This window comes from Typopeltis vanoorti, chromosome 6 (assembly GCF_054136105.1).
Source record: "Typopeltis vanoorti isolate ZY-2024b chromosome 6, IOZ_Tvanoo_1.0, whole genome shotgun sequence".
Lineage (NCBI taxonomy): Eukaryota > Metazoa > Arthropoda > Arachnida > Uropygi > Thelyphonidae > Typopeltis > Typopeltis vanoorti.
In genome coordinates this window covers 50568282-50587596 of record NC_143554.1, presented here as the reverse complement: position 1 = coordinate 50587596, position 19315 = coordinate 50568282, and the positions used below count along the sequence as shown (strand labels likewise).

The window sequence follows — 19315 nt, the reverse complement described above, 5'->3', positions numbered from 1 at the left end:
TCTATGAAGACATGCATATGACTGGTGCATTAACAAAAGATCATGTGACTCAACAACAAAGTCAACCTGACAATTGTTGAGTTGAAATGTTGATTCTTTTCAACCAAATTCCAAAATATCTGAAACTGCCATAACAACATTAGTTTTAACACGTTCATGTCGAGGTGGTGTTTTGCCCGTTTATCGTTCCAACGGGACATCTCATTACCGTTTGTTTACCGCTTCCACATTGTGCGGGAGGGCTCAGCTGACAAAGTTTCAACCCTTCGGTTGAATTTTATTGCTGCTTGTTTGCATGCCACTTCTGTTTTGAGTTGGTGGGCTGACTCACACACACACACACACACATTATATTGCATGTTAGTTTATTCATTAGTTAGTTCCGTTTTTATCTCAGTTGTCTCTGTACCTTATTCAGTAATATGGTAAAACTACTTGTTTTTCTTGTATCTGCAGTATAGTAGCTGTTGGGGAGGGCGTGTTGTTTACCATGGCAAGCGAGTTACTTTCACCCCGGTGTGAATGTTTAAACTTTTTTTGTGAGTGTGAGATATATGTGAAATTTTTTAATTACTTTTTTCATAAAGTAAACTCAGGGGTGTGAGTTATATGTGAGGGCAAGTTATATTTTAGTACATGTAGTAAACTCTTGACTTGAATAAGTGAATGGTCGACAGACAGATATCAAAAAAGTGGTATACAGTGGGCATGAACCTGCCAGATTTAAGGTGATCAGTGACATACCCCAGTGTTCAGTCTTTGTGTCATTGCTGTTCAATTTCTACATTAATGACATTAGGAAGGGTTTAACAAAAAGATGTGCAATTGTTTGCTAATGATGTAAAGATAGGCAGAGTAATCAGGGATACTACTGATATCTAGCACCTGAAGAATGATTTGAATAGGCTAGAAATTTGGGCAGATGAAAATGGCTGTCACTTTAATGTTAGTAAGTGTAAAGTTATGCATATTGGCATGATGAGATTTCCAACAGCATATTATATTAGCAGGATTATGCTATAAGAAACTGATGAGGCTAAGAATCTTGGCATAAGTAGATAGGAATTTGAAGTTAAAATGTTACATAGCAAAAATTGCAAATACAACTCAAAGGTAAGTGCAATGTTGAAGCTAACCTTGATATGTAAGTATAAGGAAGTCATTTGGCATCTTTACAGGGCCTTGATAAGACTACTCCTTGACTACTGTGTGCAGATATGGTCTCTTGGGTCATAAGGGAATAAAGAAGCTGCAGAAAGCATAGATGCAAGGACAAGTTAAAGATTATATTCGGAATATGGAATTCAGATTATGAGTACATGTTGTGAGTATGTGGACTACAGATCCTGTTTAACAGAAGCAAGAGGTCTACAAACTTCTGAATGGGTGCTATAGGTATAGTATAGTCTGATGAAAATTTTCATTATATGAAAGGTGGGGGGAGAGAGACAAGGGAGCATCTGTGAAGTTGAGTTTGTGTGTAGTTAAGAAAGGGTAAGAGCTAGATTTTTCTCTCATAAAGCAGTGAGTGAGTGGAATAGTTTGCCATTTGAGGTAGTGAGTGCATCTAGTGTGAATGAGTTTAAGGGAAGATTTGATAGCTGGTTTGGGTGATGTATATATAGCACTTGTGATAATTTCTTGACTCCCTGGAGGTTTCAGATGATAATAATTTCTGTCCCTGTGTTAAGATAAGTGCTGGGAGGACATCCAGTTAGAGGGTTAATGAAGTATGAACAGCACTGGGAATTGATTTTAAGAAAAAAGTCTTCTTTCTAATATCATAAATCTCTTTTCCTCTGCCATCCATTCTGGATTTTTTTTTTGGAAAAACAAAATTTACAAACAGATAGAGGGAACTGCTATGTGTTTAACCCCCCCCCCCCAACCCCACTTGCCAATTTTTACTCTTTCCTTTTTTACCTCAATAGTCTACATCCAAGAATCCAGTTTACGATGGAAAGGAAACTAACAGCAGTCTACCCTTCCTAGACACTTCAATTACACAACTTCCTAATAGTAATCCCCTCCTTCACAGTCTATAGAAAACCCCCTCACATAGGCAGATGCATCCATAAACTTTTCTGTCCATCCCCTCTCAACAATATCATTATTATTGCACAGGCACCTACATGGAGTCTTAAGATTCATTGTGGGAGGCCCAAACTATTAACACAATATCTATCATACCTCCCTTGAAACCATTAACAGACGAAGCACTGACAGCTGACTCAGGCAACCGACTCCATTCACTCAGCACTCTCCAAGTGAAAAATTTTGTCCTCATGCCCTTGCTAACCACATTGCTATCCAACTTCCAAGGATGACCTCTTGTTCTGCACCCCCCCCCCAGCCAAGTTCTGAAACATTTCTCCTCCATCAATTCTTTAATGAATTTTAGTAACGTTAGTAACTTAAGTGTTTTAGCATTCCCCCACCCCACACACTTTTTTTTTTTCTGTCAATCAACTTTTGCAATCCAGAAACTCTTCATGGGAAGCATTTGATAGATCACTCACCTCTGGATCCTCTCCTCCAGTTCCTCATCCCCCCAATAAAACCAGGTGACCAGACCTGATCCCAGTAATCCAGATGCACATATCAAGGCTTTATAAAGAGGAATGATAACTTCCTTTTCTCTGTTTGTTAGTTTGTTCTTCAATAACTAAGTAATCCTGTGAGCTACCCTTGCTACTTTAGTAATGTGCCTAAATCCCTGGCTTTCAATTTCCTGGAGTACAGTTTCCTCAATGTGGTACACTGCTTGTAATCTTTGTATCCCAGAATATAACTTGATATTTTTCTACATTAAATTGACATCCTTTTTGTTTTGTCCATGCTGTCAGCCTATTTAAATCATCCTGCAAGCTCTTTACATCATCTTGATTAACTGTTATTCGTACCCAACTTTGCATTATCAGCTAACAGCTGAATATTCTTCAAATTATTTCTTATATTATTTATGTACAAATTAAACAGCAGTGGTTATGAAGCACAGAGCCCTACAGCACAGCACTTGCCTTCTCCTGGATTCTGCTCTTCCATAAGCTACTGTTTGGTATCTATCCATCAGTTTCCCTTTTGTTGCATATCACCAGATTCATATCCATCCCCATTTGTTGCAGTTTGCGTAATGAAGTTCCATGTGGTGTCCTGTCAAAAGCTGTTGTAAAATTCAGCAGTATCATTGTGCAGCTATTTAATTTATCCAACTAGGCTGTCATTCTATTATAAAAAGTTAGCAAATTACTAAGGCATTACCACCCATCCACAAAGCTATGCTGTGCCCCTTACAGAGTACCATATTCTTATCCACCGTTACTGAATTCTCTTTTTGACTAACTTTTATAGTATTTTTAGCACCATTCCTAAGATACTGATTCATGCTTAATTTGTTGCCACAGACTTAGATCTTCCTTTATGTGTTTATGATCTTGTGTATGCCAAAGTTGGATGGCTGAGGAGTAACAGTCAGAGGCTAGGTTAGTATTGAGGTGGACCATATTGAGAGTAGTTTCTGTTGATTCAATAATTCTTCTTTCAGGCTCATTATAGCATCTAAAAATGTTTTCTGATTTATTTCGGATCACTGGGTGAGTGGTAAAATCATTGTTAGGGATTAACAGAATTAAGAACTCGATTAGATAGAATGGTGGCTCCAGTTCTGTAATTATTATTATTATTATTCCTGATACCTCCAAGGAGTCCGAAGACTCATCGCGGGAGGACATCTTCAACTGTCTCTACACCTTACCTCTACTACGAATCAACGCCATCTACCGCCCACCTCCAACACAACTAGTAATTCTTGTCTGTAAATTGCGTGTGTTCTGAAGGGCCGATTTGTATGTATGCGGGATGAAAAACCCGAGTTTCCGGGAGAAAAAACCCTGCTAATAGGTGATGTCTCTGACATGCTCCTCTCTACGTAGTTCAGTATATTTTTCTATCTGACTGAAATATAGAACATTGCAGTTACACCAAAGACGATAAACCCCTTGTAAGTTTAAGCTGTCATGTTTTGGTTTTGCTGTACCAAGCAGGTAACGGGGTGTGATTAGAGAAGTGAAAGAAGTGCAGATTTCATATTTTTTTGAGGATTTTGGCTAATTTTAATGGAGCAGAGTGATATATTGAAGAGAAATAAAACCTTTTACATCATTAGTATTTTCAGTATGGTGAGCAGGTGAATTAAACAGGAATTTATTTATAGTCTGCTTGTGATAACTATTCTTCTGAAAGATTTTTAGATGAAACTTTAGTTCTTTGGTGATCTCTTCTTCACTGATGAGGGAGTGAGCATATTTGCCTAATGTAGAAATAATGCCAAGCTTTTTGGAGTGGGTAACGATGAGATTGCGTACAAAGGTATCTGTTGGTATGTGTTGGTTTTATCCAAATAAAGATCTTTAATTTCTTTGACATAAATGTAACTTTCACATCCAGGAACAGGAGAGAACCATTAACTTCCAACTCAGCAGTAAATTGTATTCTTGATTCAAGAACTCTTGTAAGGAATCTGGACCATTGCTCCAAATTAAGAAAATATCATCTATATATCTCTTCCATAATCTTGGTTTCGGTGGAAAGGAATTTGATGATTTTTTCCTCGAAAGGCTTCTAAATATATATTTTCCAACACAGTATATAAGGTTTGCCCATAGCCAAGTCTAAGGTCTGTTTGTAAATAGTGTTTTTTAAAAAGGAAATAAAGAATTTATGCAGTGGATCAGGAGTGTCATAACATTTTTTAGATATCTTTTGAAAGAACTAATACCTCCTCTATGGGCACATCAGTAAAGAGGAAAGTGACATCAGAAATGACTATAATTTTATCTCTTTGAAGATGTATGGCTTTAATAATTGAAACAAAATGTTCAAAATTCTTGATGAAGGAGGTGGTTGAACTTGTTAAATCTTTTGAAACTTTAGCTAAATATTTTGAAAGCATATATGTGTGAGATTCAGTTCCTTTCACAAACGGGTCTTAGCGGAGTGTTTTCCTCGTGTATTTGAGTGACACCATATAGTTGAGGAATGAGAGAACAAAGCGAATATAGATATAATTTTAAATCTCCAGGGAAATACCTTACTGGTGCTGAGGATATTATTAATATGATTGTGGAGTTTGAGTTGAAAATCTTTAAAAAATCAAATAAGTATCTGTATGCAATAATTGTGACATTTTGTTATAATTATTCATCAATATCCAAAATAATAACTAGTTAACATTTCCTTTATCTGCTTTGGAGGATTATATCATCATTACTCTTCTTTAGATTTTTAAGGCTTCTCTAGTAATATATATTTTGTATTTCCCTTATTTCAATTCTATGTCATGTACCTACCTGATTAAGTCTTCCAGCAGGACAAAGCTAGTTGTATCTTCAAAATAATAAATAATTCTTTCTGTATTTTAATCCTTCAGTTTTTAGTCATTTAATATTTTCTGTTATTTCAGATAGAAGAGTAAATCTGCTATTGCATTTCATTCAGTAGCTTGGACATATTAAGTAGGCCCTTTTTTTTTTTTTTTTTTTTTTTTAATATCATCGGCCTAGCGTGGCCTGTTCTGGCCTTAGAAGTCATCGTTAAGAGGACGTCCTGGTTTTCTTTTTCCTAATGGCTTGTTTTGGTAATCTTTCTATTTTCATTCTTTGAACGTGTTCCATCCATTTGTTTATATTTTTAAATTTTTTCTATTACTGATTCTTGGTTTAATTCTTTCATTTTGCAAACTTTAAAACAAAGTTTGCAAAATATTTAAAAATGGCAGTTTTTCTCATTAACTTCATTTCTGCTGTAGTAATCTTTGTTTGTCTTTTTGTTTTATTTTCCAGATTTCACTTCCATACAGTAAGACTGGTAGTGCTAATGTATTGTATACTTTTAGTCTGGTTTGTTTTTGAACTAGGTTTGGTTTAAATATAGAGTTAATTACACCTATCATTTTTAAATATTTTGCAATTTTTACATTTATATCTTTTTCATTTTCATATTTGATCATACATCCTAGGTAGTTAAATGAATTCACCTGTTCTAAGATCTTGTTATATATTACTATTTTAGTTCTTACTGGATCTTGTCCTTTAAAGGCCATAGTTTTTGATTTTTCTGTTGATATTATCATACCATAATCTTTGGATATCTCATTTAGATCTAAAATAGCTTTCTGTAAGTTATCTTCAGAATTGGTAATTATTATTTGGTCGTCAGCAAAGAGGAGAGTGTTTAAGTTTACTGTAGGAGAAAGTTTAATTCCTTGATGTAAATTTTTATTCCATTTTATTATTATTTCATTTAAGTAGATATTAACAAGAGTTGCTGAGAGGGGACATCCCTATCGGACCCCTTGGTTTATCTCTCGTATATGATAGCTTGTGATTTAATCTTATTTGTATTTGATTATTTTCATATATACTTGTGATAGCTTTTAGGATATTATTTGGTATTTGTCTTTCTTTTAATATGTTAAATAATATGTTTCTTTTAACTTAGTCAAATGCTTTTTCAAAGTCAATAAATGCAATATGTGTTTCTAAATTGTATTCTCTCCTTTTCTCTATTATTAATTTTAGGCAAAAGGCCAGGTCCATACATGATCGTCCTTTTCTAAATCCATTCTGTACTTCTAAAATAAAGTTTTTGGAATATTTCATTAGTTTGCTATTTAAGATTCTGCTATATATTTTGTAACAGGAATTTGGTATACTGATACCTCTATAGTTTTTAGGGTCATCTCTATTACCTTTTTTAAAGATAGGAATCACCATTGCTCTTTTCCATTCTATTGGGGGGGGGAATACCAGTTGAATAAATTTTATTTAAAAATAATAAGAGTCTTTCTTAGAATCTTGTTCCTGCTTATTTATATAGTTCTGAACCTAGCTTATCTTCTCCAGATGATTTTCCATTTCTTGTTTCTTTCAGGCTGATTTCTAATTCTTCTTTAGTTATTTCCTTTTCATTTTCGTTAATTGTTTGCCAGTTGTCTTTTTTAAAATATTTGTCTGTCCACAATTCGGTGTTTAATTTTATGTTTTCTTTGGCATCTGCATTTAAGTGTTTCAAAATCTTATATACATTGAGTCTTATTTTATATAAATCATGTTCTAAATTAGAGACAAATTTGTTCCATGATTCTCAATGTCTCTTTCTGACTTCTCTTTTAGCTATGGTTCTTATTCTTTTATATTCTATTTCATCTTCTAATCTTTTACTGCTTAACCATTTGTGATAGACTTCTTTTTTCTTTTGGATTATTTCTTTGATTGTATCATCCCAGATCTCAGTTTTTTCTTTTTATTGAATTTTTTTGGTCTTTCCTAAGCTTTCATTTGCTGTTGCATTTAGTATCATTTTTATATTAAGCCATTCTATTTCTATTTCTTCAATTTGTTTTATTTTATCTAGATATTGGTAATTCTTTGTTCATATAGCCATTGTATATTTGGGTCATTTAATAGTCTAGTTTTATAAAACAAATCTTTTAAATTTTCTTTCTGTTCTTGTTACTTGTAGCCATTTAGGTGGTAATCTTAATTTTATTTTAACAAGGAAGTGGTCACTGCTTATTTCATATCCTCTGTGAACTCTAACATCTAACGAAAACTTTGATGTCTTTTCATTTAAGATAAAATAATCTAATATTGATTTCCATCCTCTTCCTGCCCAAGTATATTTATGTATGTCTTTGTGTTTATAGAATGAATTCATTATTTTTAGGTTATTATAAACTACAAAGTCAATCAATTTTTTACCATTCTTGTTTAGAGTATGTTCTCCATATATTCCTATATTATTATTAATTTTCGTGTTTCCAGTTCTTGCATTTAAGTCTCCTGCTAAAATTACATAATCATTTTTATTTATTTTATTATATATATTTTGTAGCTGATTATAAAATTCAATATTATCCTGTTCTCTTCCTTCTTCTGGGGCATATAAACCAATTATTGTTAAATAACCTCTCATCATCATCATCATCATGAAATTCCTGCCGTGTACCCTCAAGGGGTGTACAGGATATGATAGTACTACATGAAAAAAATTGCATCATTACTAACTTCCTATCTACAATTTTCCTCCAAATCAGTCTGTTACTTGTCAAGACTCCAACATTACCAGATCTTATATTTCTATCGTCTAAGGCACTTTGTACCGTATCAATCCACCTATATCTTGGTCTTCCTCTGGGTCGTTTTGCTGCCAACCTGGCAGAGAACACTTGTTTTGCTAATCTTTCCTCGCCCATTCTGTTTAAGTGACCATACCACCCGAGATTAGCTCTGCTAACGCATTCCTGGATGCTGACAATGTCAAGTTCTTTCCTAATATCCTCGTTTTTAATATGATATTGCCATTGATGCCATCTGTTCACGCCTATAATCTTTCTCAGGACTCTCATATCTGCGGTCTCTAGTCTTTGGTCAAGTGTTTTACTTCTGACCCAGCTCTCAGATCCATAAGTTAAAACTGGTTTGAACACTGTCTTGTATACAGCTAATTTCATGTTCCAACTAATTTCTCTCTTATTCCATATGATAACCTCTATCTATTTTTATTCTAGCTTCTATTATTCTTTCATTCTATAATTTATAATGTTTTAACTGTTTTGAAAGGGAGTTATGAATCCAAATCATGACTCCTGCTTGTGCTCTTTGGTCTCTGTCAACTCCAGTATATATCACATTAAAATTTTCGGTTCTCATCGTTCCTTTTAATTTCTTTTTTGTTTCAGTGATTACTGCTATTTTAAAATTTCTTTCATTTAATATTTGGTCTAATTCTATTTCTTTATATGTTATTCCTCTTACATGCCAGTTTGCTATATGTAATATATTTTGTCGTTTCCATTTTTGTTTTACCTTTTCCATTCCAGGGTCGTTTTCTATAGATTCATTCCAATTACCTTTTTCTATCAGCTTAAAAGTAGAATTATGTTCTCCATGTCAGGTGACTAGCCTGACGATGGAATAGTTCAGTGGTAGGGCTGCTACCTTAAGGCTTCTGAACTAGCCTTCTTCCAAATTTAAACCCATAGGAGGAATAGGGTATATTGAAGGGTAAAGAGTAGATTATAGGAGAATAGAGTAGAATTATAGTAAAGGTTTATGGGTGGGTGGGGGGGGAATATAGTTGTAAGACCAGAAATGGAAAGACCCCATGGTCCTCGAGTACTCTAATAGCATAAGGGTCATAAAATAAGAAGAGTTGGCTGAATAGGCCTTATAGGAAAGATTAAAATGAGTGGATCTTCGTCAAAGTAGAAGAAGAAGAGGATAGATCCAGCTAGGTGGTCCATGGCAGTGCCACTTCCCTTACAGTGATTGGCCCTGTTGGTCCACAAGTCTTTATTCAGTATATTTGGACCACCCCACCATATATACACTTATACACACACGTACATAGTGGGCTCCCCTATCTGCAACTCAGGGGATGTGCTGTCTAGGGGGAACCCTGTAACTAGTTGTTCACAAAAAATTTTAAATTCTTTTTTTACTTTTAGATCATAAACTCTCAACAAAACTTTTTCATTTGTTGAAAGGTTATGATCAATGGATAGTCAGTGCTTCAGTGTAAAACGGAAAAAGAAATTTAATCATGGTGTGCTAACTGGCACTGTTATCTGACTACAGTTACTGATATATATATATAGTTTCATCAGTCTGTAATGATTTTGCATTGATGATTTTCTGCATTAGTATCATCTCTGTATCAGTTGCCATATTGCAATGTATGTACTGAAAGTATTATATGAAAGAGGTATCTGCTGTGTCATTTGCTCCATTGGTCCCAAGCATAGTGTTGCCATTTTCCATATAGACTGGTAAAATCTGTGATTATGCAATTGTGTAAGGCTTTTTAGTTTTAGCTATTAATTACACAACCTCGTAAACCTTTGCTTGATCTGAAATTGTCTCGAATGATCTTGTGAAAGAGCTCTATTTCTTACTTTTTTGCTTGCAGAAGTTTGTATTTTCCACATAATATGGACATATTGTGGTAAGTGCTGATATAGTTTGCATGACACAATTGCTTAATTTGATAACTGTTTCAGACAAGTAAGTCATTCACACTGAGGAGACATGCAGAACCAAATTTGAGATAATCATCATGTTGTCTAATAATTGCTTTGAACTTATTTTTAGAACATTGTGTTCATCATGCAAATCAGAGACTTTTCAATTTATAGTGTCCAAATACATGGAATTCTCCATGAGCAGGAAACTGCAAGTGCAACAAGATGATATCATCATCAAAACATGTTTCTCTGTATACCACTCTTGTAGTATCCTGTTTAAAAATAAATACATAAAATAGAAAATCTCAGATCATCCCAAAAGTAATGTTGTTTTTTATACTGTTCTTGTTCAAATGTGTCTCAGCTTATATAAACATGAATTTTTAAAGCTTTATAAGTACCACTAAGCTGAAGCAGCATTATTCTAAGGAATTCCATCTTGCAAGAACATCATACATAACTTATTGTTGAAATAATCTTTTATTACTATGCAGATCACTGAAGAGCACATCATGCTTTATATGAGTTCAAAAAAGGCAACAGTGCTGCTAACACTATAAAAAATGTGCAAGAAGTGTATGACGATAATGTTTTGATTGTGCAAAAGTGCCAGTGATGGTTCCAAAAATTTCGACAAGGGGACTTTAGCTTGAAAGACTCCCATTGTTCTGGGTGCCCTGTCTCTCAATAATGATATGCTGGAAGCTGCTATTGCAAGAAATGCCAGTGTAACTGTTGAAGATTTAGCCCATCCATCACCATTAGCAAGAACTTGGAATAGTGTCTAAGCTCAGCAAGTGGGTTCCTCACGAACAGACGAACAACAATCAAAGAGAGCATTTCAACATCTGCACTGCTCTTCATTCTTGAGAGGTTCAGTCTCCATTTTTAAGTCATGTAGCCATCGGTGATGAAAAATGGATACTTTAACTTTACAAGAATGTTAAGTGCTGAAAGAATTGGGTATATTCAAGGGAACAGGCTAAACCTCAGCCAAAACAAGACCTTCACCCTCAGAAGTTTCTGTTAAGTGTTGACTGAATGAAAAACTGAAAGAATAGAGGTGTTTTCTGGTCATTTGAAAAGGGTATTATTTTTCACCATGATAATGCATTCCCTCATAGTGCAGGAATCACATGTACCAAGATTGAGGAACTCGGCTGGGAAAAAGCTTCTACATCCATCGTATCTTGCACCTTCAGATTACCACTTAATTCAAAGTTTGCAACATTTCATTAATGAAAAACAATATGATACATTAGAGGCACTGAAATTGAGCCTGCAACTTCTTTGCAACCAAACCTCCTGAATTGTATAGAAATGGCATTATGAAGCTTTCACAACGTTGGAAGATCATTATTGATTCAAATAGAATATATACTTGATTAAATTAGCAAGTGATTTATCTTTTATATCCTTTCAAAACTTAATGCTGAAAATAACATTACTTTTGAGATGATCTGATATAATCTCATCTGGATGTTTTAGGCATTCTAAAAGGAAAAAACAGTTTATTCCAACTTTTGCATCTGAGTTCTTCACAATAATGATAGATTAAGTGATCATCAGCATGTAAATCCAAAAGCAACCTGTCTCTGATTTGTATGAAATTTTAGATTACTATTTAATATCATTTTCTCTGTTTCTTGCACTACCACTTTTTTTTTGCAGTATTTGAGAACTCTTTATACTAATCAAATTATAAATCAAATCTGAACTCTAGTAGGAAATGAATCGTCTTTAAAATGAAATGAAATGTTTTAATGGTTTAAAATGAAACGAAAAAGCATGAGGGTCACCTGTGTCACTTACATAGTTCCATGAAAGACTACAGAAATATCCGTGGTAGTGATCACAAGAAAAATGAGTTGAAAGACTAGAAAATAAAAATTCTGTGCTGAGAAAAACACCTAATGAATGTGAAATGGATAATGAACATTCAAATTAAGCAGGATGAAAGAAGATGATTAAGTGTTGCAAGAGGAATATAAATCCCAAACTTGAGAGGAGAATATAGTTAGAACATGAAATTAGAATAGGAAAGAAAACTTGGAGAGATTTTTTTCTGTTACATGCTGACAGAGAAAAAATGATAGAAAACTAGCTTTGTTGGGTGGAAATTGGTATGATGGCAGATGAAAAAGATTTATTATCGGTACTTTGTTAAGCTATTTCAGTAATGTGTTAGCTAGTTAGCATCATTTCATATTACAGAGTCAATTCTCATTGTAGCAAATACCATTATTACATATCTACTATTCTAAGAAACTTCACTATAGCAAAGTATGCACTATAACAAACTGTTCTGGGATCATAATGAGTTTGTATAGAAAGAGTTTGTATTGACTGTCATTGGAAAGCCACTGCTGTGGGACATCAGTATATATTACATCTGTCAGTTGAGAACAGTATCGCCTCTAACATTTGCTGAGCCATGTGTATATGAAAAACATTTTGTTCACACGTTTCTAGTCTCAGATTCAGTGTGTGTGCAGTTTAAAAGATCTTGTGCATTGCATGATAAATATTTCTGATAGAGCAATTTAAATGCTTCCATCAGCTACTTAACTATTTCATATCCATGCAGTTCATAAACAAATTATGTCAAGTTCTAGAATAGAAAATTCTATTCCTTTTCATTCGCTTAAATTTGTATAGCCACAAAAATCCAGCATCATTTGTGCAGATTCAAGTCATTACTGTCTAGAGACAGTAGACAAAACAAATGTTTCTACAGCTTTTTTTTTTTATTATAGTTATAGCTAATTATAGTTTATTATAATTTCTACAGTTTGTTAACCACGTGCATGAAATTTTTGCTTTCATAATTTCTAATTCACAATCAATTTTTGAATGTGCTTTAAATGCTGACATCATTTTGCCCACATAGTGAACACTATCTGTGCTATTATATAAATCTGAAATTTGCACAATATTGAAAGCTGTTTTCCCATTTGGTGTGGTGTATCACAAACCTGCTAAAAAATGTTTGATACTTCACAAGAAGACAGTCTTATTAGATGCCCCCTATCTCTCACAGACTTGTTCCAGTCTGTTTCTCATACTTCTGTTTCTGCTGTATGCTGCTTCAATTGGTATTTTTGTGGGTCATGTGTCTCTAAAATAGCTATCACATTCCACTTTCCTATATGCATGTGAAAACACAACCACTTGCTAGTCTATGTCCTTACACAGCTTAACATCAAATTTATCAAACTGATCTCTCGTCCTCCTCCTCCTCCTCCATTCCATTTACTTCTGTTCTTTGAAATAGATTTCCTCACACTGTTTTCAATCCTCTCTAAGGTGGGAACAGAGTATAGGAACTACATTCTCCGTGTATTCAAGAACTGCATCAGCAGATGACTTATTTCTCTTTAATTACAACACACACACACACACACACACACACACACACACACACACACACACACACACACACACACACACACACACACACACACACAGTGCTGTTGTATTATAATGTCACGTGTGATAAACTGATATTTTTGGACTTTACGAAGGCATTTAACCAAATACCATATAGAAGATTATTGCATGAATTGGGATGAATGGAGATAGTAAGTTGGTGGTCTTGATTAAAGGATGGTTAACAAGCACCATACTGAAATATTATGGAAGAGCAAGGTAAGAAATTCCATATCCTTTGGGTGCTACAGTTTAATTTATGTATTAATGTTATAGGGAATGGTTTATGGAGGGACAGGCATTCTGTTGATTGCTGATGATGAAAAGTTAGACAAATTAGGAGTGATTAAGAATACTCTTGATGAGATGCTCCTAGGTTGGTGTTATGGACAGAGCAAATAGATACCAATTCAGTGTAGGCAATTAGGATTAAAGAGGCACTATCATAGTAGAGGAACATACAAGAATTTGAGGATATAAGGGATTTAGGGGTGAGTGATGCAGAGTTTTTTTGCTTTTTTCAAACATGTCAATTTATTTAACAATATTTATTTACAACACAGAATAATAAGGAAATAAGTTAGCAGATGCCCTAAAAGAATACAGAGAAAAATGTAAGAGAGCTCTAAGCTGTGTGTGAAAGTAGCTAAACAAAACTCATGGCAAAACTTTAGTAAGAATACAGAAGGTAAATATCAGGAAGGTGGTAAAAGGTCTGGAAGCTACTGAAAAAGCTTAGAAATGGAGGAAAGAGTACAGTAAAAGGAATTAAAGATGATAAAGGTGACAAGAACTGAAGATAAAGGATATCCAAGATATATAGAGTAATGACTTTGGAAGACTGTTAAATGAAACAAACAATGATAGAACAATAGTAGAAAATTTTCAACAGTTCTCTTAGGACATCTGCCTTATTTGTTAGGAAATTTTGGTATGCTTTCTTCTTTTCCAGATCTGCTTCTTTAATTTCTTTGCCCACCACAGAGTTCATATTTTTCTATCCCTACAGACAACTTCCCCACATACCACCCTAGCTGAATCAGTTAGTGTCTTTAGAGTTTGCCACTGAGTGTTCAAGGTTGTTATTATTATTATTATTATTATTATTATTGTAAAGATATCTCCATGGTCAGAAGAATCATCATGGGAGATCCATTATTCAAACAATACCTATCTCTGCTTAAATTCATTCACTGGCATAACACTAACAACTACCTCTGGCAACTAATTCCACCTATTCACCACCCTCCAAGCAATATCTAGCTAACCACACCATTGTAAACTACACTCTTGCACAATATCCACAGTGACCCCTTATTCTCTCCCTTCATGCTGTGTACTGTAAAAAGTCTTCAGTGTCAATCCTGTAAAATCCTTTTAATAACTTATATGCTTCTATCATATCATATCACCTCGTTTCTGTCATATCAGCAGGTTTTAGAGCCCGACCATCAGTCTGTTCTCATAGAGATCATTCCATAGACCTACCACAATCTTTGTCACTTGCCTCTGGATCCTCTCTACAATTTTTTCATCCCCCACGTAATCTGGTCCAGATATATGCATAGTAGTCCAGATGTGGCTTTATTAAAACCTTATATAGGAGAATATAAAGTTTTAATAAGGTTTTCAACTCCCTGTTCACAATAACCCCTAACTCTCTGGCCTCATCAGTTTCCTGCAGTTCAGTTACATCAATATGGTACATAAGCGCCTCCGTAGCGCAATTGGAACAACGACAGTACATTTCTCCCTTCGATTGGAATAGGCCTAAGTTCGATTCTCGTCGCGACGGGAGGAATCTTTATCTGGACGATTTCAATCAAAGATGAGTTAGCCGATCTCATACGGAGATAGCATGGCTTTTTTCTCCCGGAAACTCGGGTTTTTCATCTCACATACAGACAAATCGGCCCTTCAGAACACACGCAATTTACAGACAAAAAATACTAGTTGTAGTGGTTGTGGAGGTGGGCGGTAGATGGCGTTGATGGAGATGATTCGTAGTAGAGGCTCGGTGTAGTGGTTGAGACAGTTGTAGGTGTCCTCCTGCAATGAGTCTTTGGACTCCTTGGAAGTATCAGGAATAATAATAACTTGTGATCTTTTCTTCTCAAAGTGTATCACCTTATTCTTGGCCACAATAAACTGCAGCCATTTTACCTTTGCCCATACTGCTAGTTTATTTAAGTCTTCCTGCAGGATATCTCCAGCTCCTTCATTTATCATTGCACTTCCCAGTTTAGCATCATCAGCAAATAACTGAGTATTTCCTGTCAAATCATTTCTTATATAATGATGAAAAAAAAATTAAACAACAGAGGACCAAGTACTGAGTCCTATGGTACAGCCCTGGTCATCTGCTTTCTCCTTGACTCACTTCTTCCATAAACCATTCTTTGATATCTGTCCATCAGCCCCTCTAATCCAGATCACCAGATTCATATCCATCCCCATTTGCTCCACTTTATGCAACAGAGTTCTATGTGGAATCCTCTCAAATGCCTTTGTAAAGTTTATCAGTATCAAATAGCCATTTTCCTTATCAAACTTAATTGTCATTTTATTATAAATGTAAGCAAATTACTAAAGACAGGATGTACCCTCCACAAAACCATGGTGCCTCTATCCACTGAATCCTGTATTCTGTTTTCACCAATTTCTCTAGTACTTTAATCCACTCTTTAGTTGCTGATTGGCCTATAACTTGCTATTTCTGTCTTGGAACCCCCTTTATGCAGTAGGGCTATTTTGCTCTCTTTCTTCTCCATTGGCACCTTCACAGTATTGAGGCTTAAATCAAACCGCTTGGTAAGACGAGCTGATAATTTCCTTTGCACATTCTCATAATACACCAGCCAATATGCCATCTAATCCCATGCTCAACTCTTCCATAAACCACTCTTCAATTTCTGTTCATGAGCTACCCTCTAATCCAGATCAGCAGATATATCCATCCCCATATATTGTCCCATTAATCAGTATCACATCGTCAATGTGACACATCTGCAAAATGACCACTCAGTAATTCAACTGTTTGATTTGCTTCTGTAACCTCCCCACCATCAACACTTTTTAAAGTCGTCCTTCCATAGTCATTCCTCCTTTTACTTGTGACATAGTGAAAGAACTCTTTAGGATTTTTTTGGCCTTGGGTGACTTTCTCTCATAATTAGCTTTGTTCACAAGTTTTATTTTGCAACCCTTGCTTAATGATGTTGTTTATCCATCCAACTACTACCTGAATTATCCTTCTGACTCTTGGTATACATTCTGATACTGCTTTCTTCAAGCATTCCTTGACCACCTCCCATGCACCACTACCATCACTCCTTTCCAAATTCTCGTGTAATGGCACTGCTCAATGCTGACTTCTCAGCTTGTCATAAAAACCTGCTTTGTAATTTCACATGTATCCCTTCTTAACAGAAAATTCTGCATGTCTGCAATGTCCAAGGTCATTGCCATCCTTTGGTCTTCCTTGCCACCCTCTGTGATTAGGTAGCTAGCTTTCTCTTTAGTCATTCTCTGCAAGTCATGGCAGATGACTTCCTCTCTTTGAGCTTCACCACCAATGCTGGAGTACCTCAAGGCTCTATGCTATCACCTACTTTCTTTCTCCTATACATAAATTACCTACTCACAATAACATCTAATCCTATCCACTGCTTTGCAGACAATAGTACTCTCCATTCATCCTACTTATTTGACAAACCATGTAGTACTCTGACATCTCGGGCTACATAATCATCTCCATCTAGTGCCTTGAACATTGATCTATATACTGTCCTCCAATGGAGTGATGACAACATTGTCATATTGAATGCCACCAAAACAGTATTGCCATTTCTCATGCAAAGGAGATCCCATCTAACCTTATCCTCAGTAAAATACAAATCACCAAACAAGATCAGATCTGTTTGCTTGGATTAAAGTGTAAACTCCAGTCTTTCCTTGCTTAAAACACATCACATGAATATCCTCCATAGCATCCAAGGAACTTATCATTCTGTTTCATTCAAGAGACTATTTTATACCCAACCAACTCTTAACGATATACAAATCCCAAATCCACCCCATGTTCAGAATACTGCTCACATGCTTGTTGTGGGATGCCTTTAAAACTTCCCTTAAAATCTTCGACAATGTCCAGAGGTGAGCATTTATTCTCATAGATGATTCCTTTTACAGATTCACTTCAACAGAAGTTAAAGGGAATCTGTAAGAGGACTCCAATCTCACAAGTACAGTATTTCAGCATGTGTCTGTTCTACAGGTACTTCCATAGTCATTTAGCAGCCATCATTCTTCACTTTCTGTTGTACCTGTTTATACAAGAGCAGCAACTACCAAGCATTTCTTTACTGTGTGACTGCAAAGACACCAAACCTGCTTCTATTCTTCCTCTTTTATTCCATCTCATTCCTCTGGAACAGCCTTCCTTATGAAATATTCCCAAACAACTTAAACGTACAACTTTTCAAAAAAACGTCAATAAACTTCTATTTTAGTCCTCATCTGCAATCCACACATGGTACTGATGTGCTTATAGATCCCTCAACCTCTCATGTATAGGATCATTATTTAAAAACAACAACAACAACAACAAAAAAAAAACATGATCACTTTCTCCAAGAGGCAGCATATCCAAATTAGGTAGTGTTAAGCGCTCTTGACCTTTGTGTTCCTGAAGTAATTATCTCTCAGAAGCTATAAATTCCATTTCCTTCCCTGCATATATATATATATATATATATGTTACCGCTAAAGTGCAGAAATCAGTTATTCTGCAGATTATCTAGGTATTGTGCAGATTAACTACGGTGATCCGTTAATGTGCGGAAAATTGTTTCATTTCTCAAATTACCTAGGTAATCTGCTCATTACCTACTAGGCACTCGTTAAAGTGAAAATAAGATCTTTGCTGGAACAACAGCAACGTTTCTGTACGTTTAAATTAAGATAATGTTATTTATTTATTTTTTGATATCTAAAGAATCAAGTTAATACAATCAACAAATTAGTTGATAGAATCAATCATCAATCAATTAATATAATACAAGGAATCAAACGGTTTAAAATATTATTACAATTAAGAAAAAAAACATATGATAAAATTATGTTTACTTATTAAAAAACCAAACTAAAAGTGGAGGGAGAGCGGGGAAGGAGTAGGGAAAGGAAATGAGAGAAACAAACTTTTGAACTTTAACGATACAGAAGCCGTTAATGTGCACATTACCTAGGTAAAATGCGGAAAACTCTTGATTCTGCAAATTAACGGACCAAATCAGTTAATCTGCAGATTAGCTAGGTAATGTGCACATTAACGGTTTTCGCACTTCAGCGGTAACATATATATATATATATATATAGTCCTCTATTTGCTGTTTTAAGGATACTTGTGACATAAGACTGAATGATATGTGCACGTAAACACAAGAAAGATATTTAATTAACCAAATATTTTGGTCTGGAAATAGCAGACCATCCTCAGTGGTATTACAAGAACAGTTTTAAAAAAATACAAGCTAGAATACTAACAATAGAGCGTTAAAAATAGAACATGCCGCGTGATGTTCTATCACTAAGTATTAAGTATAAAACGGAATATTTTGAAGTAGAGACATGAAAAAAAAAAATTAATGGGTAATCTTGATTAGACTTTCCCAGATTTTTGATATAGATATACAGTCATTACGATTCAGGTTGGGACAATGGAGCAAGACCTCCACGCTTTCCTTGAACAAACGTTCGAACCTATAACGGGATCTTTGTAAGAGGCAAGTCCTGGACCAAAAGATGCTGTGGTCAGTTTCAATCCCGTGTTGAGCCAATCCAGACTTTTCAGGTTTGTTGTGA

General features: G+C 35.0%; 1 protein-coding gene across 1 annotated transcript in view; it reads left to right on the top strand.

Annotated features, from left to right (window-relative positions):
* Window positions 1–19315, top strand: part of LOC150105445 (sentrin-specific protease 1-like) — a 273449-nt gene that overhangs the window by 27305 nt on the left and 226829 nt on the right. The gene's annotated exons all lie outside the window — the stretch shown is intronic.